Genomic DNA, 11,503 nt, shown 5'->3' with positions numbered 1-11,503 from the left:
GTGGAGTCTGGAAGTTGGTCACTCTGGATATCAAAGCTTGTTAGTGGCGAGGAAGAACTACAAGTAAACCTAAACCAATAAAAAGGAACATATCGTGGGCATCCTGTCTAGTTTCCAGGAGCACAATGGAGTGACTTTCGTGCACACAATATTGCGAAACCAAAACTACACGGAGCTAATGCGCCGTGTAGTGTTTTTAGTGCACAAAAAGAGTGTTCCACACTCGCCATCATGGCTGCGATCGGCGCTGACTGACACTCCTAGGGTTTAAATGCACATATATACCCCATTAAGTGGACGAGACGATGACCGCCGCCGTAGCTCAGTGGTAGAGCATCGAACGCGCTATTCGAAGGTCGCAGGTTCGGTCCCTGCCGGCGGCAAGTTATCTTTTCCTCCACTTTACTTTCTTCACATTTATATTCTAATTACTACAAACAATACCCAATATATTTTCATAGGCATTATTGTCTGTTAAGTCTCATTAATATTGTGTCTAACAAAGAAAAACGAGCCCTTAAAAGTCACCTTTCCTTCATTCATAGCGAGGGTCTCGTTCTGGCAGACTTGATGCTTTCAGGTAGTATGCGAGGGATTATTGGTCAGCTGCCAGCTGGTAAAAAGATCACGTGCTACGTGACGCCAACAGGCAGAAAAAGAGTGTTCCACACTCGCCGTCATGGCTGCGATCGGCGCTGACTAACACTCCTAGGGTTTAAATGCACATATATACCCCATTAAGTGGACGAGAGGATGACCGCCGCCGTAGCTCAGTGGCAGAGCATCGGACGCGTTATTCTAAGGTCGCAGGTTCGGTCCCTGCCGGCGGCCAGTTATGTTTTCGTCCACTTTACATTCTTCACATTTATATTCCAATTACTACAAATAACACCCCCTATACTTTCCTTGGCATTATTGTCTGTTTGTTCTCATTGATATTGTGTATAACAAAGAAAAAGGAGCCCTTAAAAGTCACCTTCTTTCCTTCAAGGAACATAGAAAGCCATATTTACCAGTCATATTGCAGTGCCGATGTTCTATTGAGCCTCATTGAGTAGACGTTGCTCTGTATGCTGAAATATAGTGATAAGAAATCATCTTCTTCTACCCCACGCAGAAGCTGAAACAGATAAAAAAGCACGAGTTAAAGACTTTCGTTATGTCAGTTCGAGTTTTAAGAACAATAACCAACTATAACCAACAATAACCAACATATAATATTATGCGTCCATTTACAAAGCCGCAGTTTCGTGGATAAGCGAATGCGATAGCAACGTATGGGAACGTTATACGATGTAAGGCTAGCAGCTAACTTCTCTAGCATCCAACCTGGCGTAACTCAACAAAACGCTGCCGTAAGAAAACACGACCCCTGCAACTAGCGAAGCGACCACCGTACTGTCTATCACTTCATCGCAAACAGAGCAGTTAGACCAGCACGTACAAAGGTATAAGCCATCTGCTAATCCCTGAAAAGATAAGCGCACGCGACCGCGCCCGGCTGAGCAAAGTGTGGAGCCATGCAGCTGCTCCCCGCGGCAGGGCCTCTCGCGCGACGAATCACGGCCAGCGCTCTCCAATAGATAAGCGTTTGTCGGCTGCGATGGTAGGCTCTCACTCGCACATAGAACATACGACTCGTCGGGCGATGTTATCGATTTAGACTTTATACGGAACATCACGACGGCGCCGACGATGAAGGCAAAAATGTACCCAGAGTGTCCATATAATTGATCTCGGAATAAAAAAAATATATGGTTACAACGCAACGTCTAACGCTGGGAATCGCAGAAGGAACGTATTTGAACGTCTGAAGCATATAGGTCGGCAAAAAATTGGAGCTCACTAAAACTCACTCACGGAATAAATTTTCCTCTTAGGGCTCACTCGGACTTAGACTGACCAAAATTTTCTACAACCGGGCTCGCTCGGACTCGGACTCGCTAAACCTTTTCTCCACCGCACTCACACGGGCACACCAACTCTCGCTCACTCGATCTCACGAACATATTACTCATCCGAACTCGCTCAGACTCAAACTCGAGGCTTGACGTCAGCCTGAGTGCGCCTGAGTGAGTCTACCGATGAGTCTGTTAGCAAAAAATTAGCTTTTTCGATCATGGTGTGTACGCCCTCGAACGCCAATATCTCACATGATAATTGCTCTGCGATACGTCTTGTGATCTTGTACCTGCATATACCAATTATCAGTGGTTTCAAACCAGTAAGGACATTTTTATGAAATATGCGACTCGCACGAGATATTTTTACCAAGAACTTCCCGTCAAAGAGTTCGCGGGGGGAGATCATGGCACCCTCCTCCCCCTAACTCACTCCGATGATCAATAAATATTCAGGTGGCGCATGAACGCTAGTGCTTTGAGATATATGTGATTAGACTTGAGTATAAACATAAGCCGATATAAGGCTGGTAGTAATGGCGAAGATGAGTAGATCAGCAAGAAAAGGCGGAGCGCACTCAGGCTCACTCAAAAACCATATTCGGCGCTTAGGGCTCGCTGGGACTCAGACTCACTAATATTTTCTTCAACTCGACTCACTCGTACTCCGACTCCCTAAAATTTTGCTCAACCGGACTCTCTCGGACTCAGACTCACAGCCCGATCTGGTGTCTGAGTGAGTCTGAATCCGTCGACTCATGAGTGAGTTTGCCAACCTATGGTCTGAAGGCTTAGCAAGAGGCTACACATTCCTTCAGCTCAAAACTACATGATTCACCGAAACAGCAAAACGTGAGGGTAATGGCTGAAGGTAAGCTGCTATTGTCAGTGATGCACCTTGTGGTAACGATTGCGCAAGGAATACTCGTTACAGGGTGAGACTTCAAAAGCAGAAAGCTCAACGGCGATGTGGCTTGCTGGTATCTTTGTCGCGAGCACACATCTAAGATGAAAATGGAGCAAACGCACTTATTTTGAAGTCCTAGATGGATCCAAGATAATACGCGCAATTCTTAATTTTTTCAAACCTGAAAACGCTCCAGGTCTGTTTAGAGTGTTGTTCAACAACTTCTTTTTGTATGACAGAACTTGCCAACTTATCTGTCACTTTATACCCTTATAGCACTCGTACACCAGAAGTATGGAAGGTTCCGCACTTTAGAGCAAACTATGCTTATCAAATGCTATGTAAAAATCTCCCTAGACTACTTACCTCATAGTGGAGAGGAGGCTATAATTTACAGCACTTACCATTGTCAGAATTTAAAACGTTAATGCGTTCCCCTCTCTAGAATGTTTTTGGAAGTTATTATTCTGTCATATGTTTTTCTTAGTTTTCTTGCATGTTATGAAGACATATCTATATGAAGTACATATCTATTTTGTTCCCGCTTTATCTGAGTAGTGTAATCCGTAGTACAAATGTTTTCTTTTTTCCAATTCCTCGTATAACTGCCATAACTTCTAGTGACTGTATTAGTGTATTATATAAAGTGTTTTATCTGCTTTACCATATGTAGCCATACTGTACTAAATGGGTTGAGGTTTTCCTCAAGCCGCGCTTGTGCATCTTTTTTCCCTCATCCACCTCCATTTACCGCTATGTTGTACATGTTTTAAATGGAGATGTTGTAAATAGAAATCAATAAATCAAATCAAATCAAATATACAGGCGCCTGAGAGGCGCGGTAAATCAAATTGCTTCAACTGAGCACTGTTTCAAGAGTGTTCTGTTGAATCCTGCGGCGGAAGGGTTAAGACAGGGGAGAATAGACAGCTACTCGATTGTACCACGAAGTCACATGGAAATCAACACAGAATTCGCAGAAAGTAAGGCTTATAGTTGAAGGAAAACTGCTCCTGGCCCGGGGATTTCACGCGGGCCAACGCCTTTCCAGTGCGGTCGCTCCACCAATTGAGCTAAACAGGACGATAGCGATTGGCAGCGCTATGGCAAAATAGTCAACAACTTGAAGCACATGGACACAGAATATTGAAGAATATTGTCTGGTAGCTCAGCAAGTAGAGTGACCGCTCCGGAAAGGCGTTAATCCCCGGTTCAAACACCTCGGGCAAGGACTTCGTGCTACAAAAGTCAACTATCCCGTTCATAACTGAAGGCTGATGCGAAAAAGCTTCGCTGGGCCGTTGAGGGAACTACCCCACGAGGGAACACGCCAACAACTTAAAGATGGATATGATCGCACATATTTCTGCGCATTGCAGATCGTGTTTGTGTGATCCAGACCTTTCTGGGTAGGATGATCCTGGGTAGGATTAGAGTCAAAACCTCGCAGCAACCGCTAGACGCATATCTTATTTTATTAGGAGACGAAATACGCTAGTTGGTTACTAGCTTGATGGAACATGGTTATATCGGCGACTGGGAGGAAGGGACACAGAAATAATTACACAACGGTGTACACGAGGTTCCTTTTTTGCGCATTCTTCTTGCCGGTGTATAAAAGCGCAGATATGACCATGTTTGATCAAGCACACATTATTCGTAACAATAGTCGCCATAATCACCTGTCCATCAAGCTTCATGCATATTATGTCAAATGTAACTTCAACTTTATCATTTTGACAACCATATTGATTGTGTAATAACCCACCCCTTACGTAATACGCCCTCGGGGGTTTTCAAGGAAATAAAAATGAATGAATGATCGTGCTCACATTAGTAAATATGTTGCCTTATATGATGCTGAAAGAGGGGATATTCGTAATGCTTGGTGCTCCAGCAACACAGGGCACGTCCGCCATTTTTTGCTGAGCGCACTCGCAGAATTGTCTGCCACGGGCTCGATAATGAGATGCCACGGAAAGTCTGAGCAGCTGTCGCTGGCGGAGCCTTCAGATCAAGAAAATGCAGCAGTTTCTTTCGACATCCCGCGCCGAATGGTCAGCGGACCTCACTGAGCTACCACAAATCGATGAGAACACATTATCGGAGTTCTGCGTGCTTATTAAAACGCCATCCGGAGGGCAGCTCAAGAGGCACACTACTTCGTACAGCCGAATCGTTGTTCTCTAGTGACGTGCGCTTCCGATCTGGGGTAGGCGCTCAAGAAAATTGTTCGCTGCCGAGGAGATGCGTCTGTCAAACTTCTAAGATAACCTTGTACTGCTATACATCTCCATCGCACTTTAATAATAATAATATCTGGGGTTTAACGTCCCAAAACCACGATATGATTATGAGGGACGCCGTAGTGGAGGGCTCCGGAAATTTCGACCACCTGGGGTTCTTTAACGTGCACCTAAATCTAAGTACACGGGCCTCAAACATTTTCGCCTCCATCGAAAATGCAGCCGCCGCGACCGGGATTCGATCCCGCGACCTTCGACTCAGCAGTCGAGCGCCCTAACCACTAGACCACCGTGGCGGGGCATCTCCATCGTACTTTCGACTGCGATTATAAACACGCGTCATAAAGACGCGTCAGCTATCGAATCCACGTAGTTTCTGCGCGACCTGTGCAACGCTGCGCTGCTTTACTCGATTGATTTCTTTAGCTGCAGGCATCTCTACATCGTCCGAAATGGCGTGTTTCATAGTTCTTTAACGAAAGAAGCAAGGTATGGGCACGTGCGTGAGCGGCGCACCCCAAAACAAACAAAAGTCTGGTCACTCGTTTCAACTGTTTACAAAGAGCGCGGCCCGGGTACATAATGTTCTTTTACTACACACTGGTTGTTTATAATGTGTTATGGACGTGATCTATCGCGCGGATTTACTATTGTCGTTCTGCTTTTCTTGAACGCCATACGTGCGCGTTCTTTAGCGCGTTTTTTTTTTTTTAATATTCCTCTCTTCGCTTTCGTATCCCACGGTGGTGTTGCATTACCGTGCGCTATTGCGATAGCAAACGAGGGCCCGCGAAAACCGGAACGTTGAGTGCGATGATCTACAGAACAAACAGCTGTATCTACTGTATGAGCTCCCTAACTGTAGATTCAACGTGTTCACAGCGCGCGCCGACTGAGGACAGGAAAATCAAAATAAAAGGGGACAGATAAGGGGTGTAAGGGAAGGGCAGACACGGCATGCGCACTGTGTACTTAGCGCACACTGCCTTGAGAAGCTTGCATAGAGATGCGTGTTGGGGCCTGTGCGCCCATTGTGTCTCGCGTGGCGCCAATGGTTTTCCGTGGATGCGGCGGAGCAGTGTCTGTAGCACGGATTTTTAATACTTGTGCTTCTCAACCTAACCCATCGACGAAGCCTTGCACACGTGTATATATGTAAATTATCGCTTTGTCGATCTGCAACACCGGCCGAGAAGCAAATGTTGATAAATCAGGTTCTCTTGCGCGTGTGTGACGTCCGTGTGTTTAAAGATGCGTATGTCGAAACATTGTTCTGCAAGTCTAGCTTATATTGCAGGCGAGCAACTATGTTGCACAGGGAAGTAAGATGTGAGGTTGAAGAGCACTTTTGCGCGCACCGGTCATTTCCGAACTCGAGCACAGTGGCCATCTTGTTGACGAAACAAGTTCGCGTCGATGCAATTTCTTTGTTCAATCTCCATACAAAGGAATTGCACAGACGTGACAGCGACAGCCATAATTCCGCATGTACAAGCACTGGATATAAAATAAAGCTAAAACACATGTTGAGTGTTAGTAAAGAACTACGATGTTCATTCAAACCGTAAAATGAGCACTCTGCAACGAAAAAGGTTAACAATATAAAATATTTCTAAATGTTGTTAAGAACACAAGGAAGCCAAACAAGTTGCCAACACTCACCTGCTCATTAAATTGGTTCCTCTCCTCCGGGTTTAGGAGCCAAGAGGGTAGGTAGAGGCGCACCGTCAAAGAGTCCACCTGTATATTGGAATATTTTCTTACTTCAAGTTTTCGAGTGTAAGGAGTGTTGCTTGAAAACTACGATTTTGTCTGCGATCGTATGTTTGGCCTCGGCCAGACATAAAGCTATAGCGCATATAATACATTCTCATACGTTAAATTTTCGCACATCTTCCAACTTTTTCAACCCCACTTAATAAGGTTTTCAGAACGTAGTGTCCTGTGAGACACAACCAGCTTTCTATGTTAATGACACTTTTGCATATTCTGACCAACACGCATGCCCTTTTCCTGGACTTCCAAGAACCATCTTACAAAGCACCTCGTAAACAGTTTTAGTCTGCAATGATCGCCTTCGTATTCTAACCAAGGAATTCATATGCAATTTCACTTAATCAAAATCAATTCTTTGATGTTCACAGATCCCCTTCCATTATCACAAGTTTCTCGGGGCACTACATTTTTTAATACAAAGTGAAATTTTACTCATTGGCTGCTCTTTTAAAATTATTTTATTCGCTCAATATGTTTTTATCCTTTCATATATACTTCATTACGCTTTTTTGTTGAAACTTCCACATTTAATTATATTACCGCTCTTCATTATATGTATTGCAGTACCTGTTTTCTATGTATTCAATGTTTGCGCTAACTTGCAACACTCCTGTATATAGTCTGATATTCAGAGAGGCAATATTGTAATAAACAAATAAATGATGGCGCAAATTTTATTTCGTTATTAATACTGCAAGCCAAAGGTTCGTACAGGAGTCGGCATACGAATGGTACTGGCGAAGTGTCTATTACAAAGAAGACGCATGAAAGCGAGAACAAAACGGCGCAGCATTGTGTACAACAGACACGCTCTGTCATTAAAAAACAAAGAAAGAATGTACAATAAGTACCTCATGAAAAACCAGTTAATAAAAAAATACAAACAACGCAGAGAATCTCCCGCACCAAAATCAAAACAGTATCAGAAGCACTCAATGACATGTGCATGCAATTGAGCTTACAATAATAGTCACAGTTTCGCCTCAAGGGTGAAACTGTGACATTATTGGAATGAGTGCGATAGCGAAAAATTGGACTGTCACAGGAAGAACGGCAAGCAGCTAGGACCTTGCTGCGCGATGTTCAAGCACAAAGGACGCAGGAAAAGAAAACAAACACACAAGGCCAGTGCGAACTAACAACTGTCAAGGTCGACACTTAAACTGCAGCGTGCTGCTCAAACAAAAAGAAGCACGCACGAAAAGAACGCGCAGGTATACACACGACAAGCGCGAACTCTCACAGTTGTTACTTCAACTAGCGCCAACTTTGGCTGTTCTAGTTAGTAGCTCACTCCTCTCGCAAACGCGGCCGCTACAGCGAGGAGAGTGACCTTCGTGCGGTTTATAGCTTCAATGCGAACTTTCCGGTGAAAGCACAACACGTACAAAAACTCCCCCTCAAGAGATAAGCGCGCGACCACGGCCGACCGAGCCCTCTATGTCAAAGTACTAGTCGGAGGCGCACATCCCAACTCTGGCGCAACACTAGAGAGTTTCAGAATTGGGGACCGAAGAAATTTGCGAGCCGCCAGGGCTCTTGCTGCGCTCGCGCTGTCCTAAGACCCCGCAGCGCCCTCTTTTGGGCGGCGAGCAAAGCCGGAGAGCGCGCGACTTCAAGGGAATAAAGACGGCGCTCCGCATTGGCACGTAAAGCCACGGCTCACGTTCCCTGCTGGCGTCGATTCTGGTCACTAAAATAAAACTTCATTTGGATCTAGTTGGTACACATTCCTGAGGCTAAAATTACAGCGCAAACGCACTTCTTTGTCCTTCTTGCTTCTTGTGTACTTCTTTGTCTCTGCACCTATTTGAATATGATTTAATGTTTTCGCGTATCAATACACTGTCATCCTTGTTACACGTTTTGGTTTAGAGTTATTGTGTGCGCATATGCGGTAAGGGTGCCTTAGGCTTATATATGCACTGGCGTATGAAAGCATAAAGCACCTGTTAGTCAGCGCTTGTGTCGTACGTTTGTTTTCTTCGTGGGTGCCTTATAAGTGTGCCGTGTAATTTTAGCCTCAGGATTCTGGTCACGGTATACCTATACACTGTTATTCTGGTTCAGCCGTCTCGTTTCTTCCGTCCTGTGGCATAAGCCTACAATAGCGAAAGCGTTCCCATTAGCTCGCGCCACCGCGAGCCAAGGGATGCCCTTCTTTTTCCCTGGCCGACTGGCCACGGGTGCCGCGGCTCTACAACCGCGAGATGGAAAACTGGCGTGGGTAGACAGCGATACGACGCAAACGCAGTGTGGGCAACGATGCAGCAAGACCCGCGTCTAGCTTATTTTTAATTTCGTCACGTGCGGCGTCCCGGACGTTTGAATTCTGCCCTTAGTATCCTGGAGAACGCATGACACATGTAATTGTCTAAGGCAGCGCGCTGCGGTCCGAGGGGTCGTAGTTTCGAATCCCCAGTCGCGTGCTTCGAACATTTTTCTTCTGAATTGTGTTTATTCGTGGCTTTTATGCGTATATATCTACATATACATATACGGGACATGACGGCGACGGCAAAAATTCGCCCAGAGTGCCCATATAATTGCTATTGCAATAAAGAAATTGGCCGCCATCCCGCCCTGCGAACGTGAATGTCCAGCGAGGCTGTATCAAACACCACACCTGCTGATGGGCGTGGTATACTTTAATATTACTTTAGTGTAATGGGTAGTGGTAATTGCTTTGTGGTCATTCTGGTAGATCGTTATTGGTTCCATGACCATTTTCAATTTGTTTGTTCCTTTCAAATTTACAAATTTGTTCCTTTCTCGAGCATTGTGTTTATGCTGTTCTCTGGTGCCTTTAATATCCGCTGTCTACCCATGGTAGTCTTAGAATGAACTGAAATAGTTGCTAGACGGGTCTGCCTTTTACATATAAAAGGAGAATACACACGCGGGGAGAAGTAATGGCCGTTTGACGTCATCCAAAGCTCTCACGTGAAGTGCAAGGTAGCTGCAACCTAATCGCTACCGGGAAGGCGTGGTAGGGTGTTCCCATTGTTCACAGGTGCTTTATCATCCATCATGGGGTTTTTTGCTTGTTTTGTGGGTTAAGTTATGGATACGAATGCTGAGATCTATGCTGTATTCTTGATTGCAAAAATAGGCATGTCGTTTGCCTTCCATTGTTAAAGGGCCCTAAACCAGCCAGGTATCGACATTTTGTTGTGGCGTTGCAAGTGTGCACCAGTCTACAGGGAACACATTCGTCGGCTCGTCTGTCCACCTTTCCGAATGTCCTTCCTCAGAGTGCGAGGTGAAAACGCAAGGAGCGCGCGAGCGTATGGCGTTTTCTGTTTATGCCACGAATATTTCCGACCATCGATAACCATACAGCTTCGCTGTAAAAGAAAAGCTGCACATAGAAAAAACGAAAGGAAAAATGCACAGATATTGCGCATGTGCAAAGTTTTGCAGCGTACTACACAACAATGTACTCATCGTTCTGATAAAGACACGAGATGCAACTTGAGTGCTGATACAAACGCAGCAACTGATTGTGAGCAAACAATATCAGTTGGAAACGAATTCCATAGCTCTGCTGTTAAAGGAAAAAAAAGATTATTTTAGTTGTCACAGCACGAAACAATTTCCCTAGTACATGTAGCGTGGCTAGTTCTATTGGAACGGCGTCCGCAATTTACTCTAGTAGCAACAATTACAGCAGTAAACTTACCCAAGGAGCACAGTACGTGGGACCAGTGTGGTTCATACGTTGTCAAATGGTTTCCCACTCAAAGCCCAGTGAAGCCATTATAGGGTCATCCTGTGAGGACACAGGATGGCCCTGCTATTCCGTCATTCAGTCGGCCTACACGGACACCGAACTATATGGACGCCGTCATGTGGTAAGGACGGAAACGATGGTCCATCATTGCCAATCAACATACGATATTACCACTGTTGTCTCGTGAGGATGGCAACAGTTACCCATAGTTGCCAGTCGCCATACAATATTGGCAGAGCATGGCAATATGCGATACTGGCAACATACCATATTGACAATTTTTCTATTTCTTGTGCATGATATTAGATTGGGTTGTACAGAAAAAAAAATGGAAAGGAGCACAGAACGAAACCGGCTGTCATATCCTACATGCATCGGATGTCGCACGAGTTAAAAAAATGTGGCCAATCGTTTCTAGGGCACTGTTGTTTTCTTGGCTACAAATAAACTGAACAATGTATGCTGAAAAGTAGACGGATAGTTAGCAGCCAACTCAAAGCGCTTAAGAAAAAAAGTGGAATAATGTCAAACACATCTGGCCTTTTCTCCAATGTGCAACGTGCATCCCGTGCCTGTTACCGCAATCGTGTGGCCCTGCATACGTGGGCCAAACTGACCGATCCGTAGACATCGAAGGAGCATAAAAGAACTATAACGTCAAAGAGCGGTTCGCACATCGCGAAGCTCTGCGCCACGTGCGGCTGCCCATACTTTTTCATTGATGCCACCACCTTATCTAAGCATCGAGTAAAAAAAACATTGCTGAACTAATACTTTCCACATTAAGAGATGCGGTTATTGATCAGCAAAGCTTCAATTTGGACTAGTTGGTACGGCACAGCAATGTAGATGCGCTGAGTGAAGCACAAACGAGAAACGTAACAAGGGACAGGACTAGTGGTGCGCAAACTTTCAACTGTTTATTTTCGCAAAAGCACGT

At 45.0% G+C, this 11,503-nt stretch overlaps 1 non-coding gene across 1 annotated transcript; it reads left to right on the top strand.

The window, feature by feature from the left end:
• Positions 1–311: 311 nt before the first annotated feature.
• On the top strand, positions 312–383 carry Trnaa-cgc (transfer RNA alanine (anticodon CGC)). The gene has a single exon. It is a non-coding gene; the product is annotated as a tRNA-Ala (tRNA).
• The last annotated feature ends 11,120 nt before the right edge of the window (positions 384–11,503 follow it).

The sequence above is a fragment of the Rhipicephalus sanguineus genome, chromosome 1 (assembly GCF_013339695.2).
Source record: "Rhipicephalus sanguineus isolate Rsan-2018 chromosome 1, BIME_Rsan_1.4, whole genome shotgun sequence".
NCBI lineage: Eukaryota > Metazoa > Arthropoda > Arachnida > Ixodida > Ixodidae > Rhipicephalus > Rhipicephalus sanguineus.
This window is presented reverse-complemented; position numbering and strand designations above follow the sequence as displayed.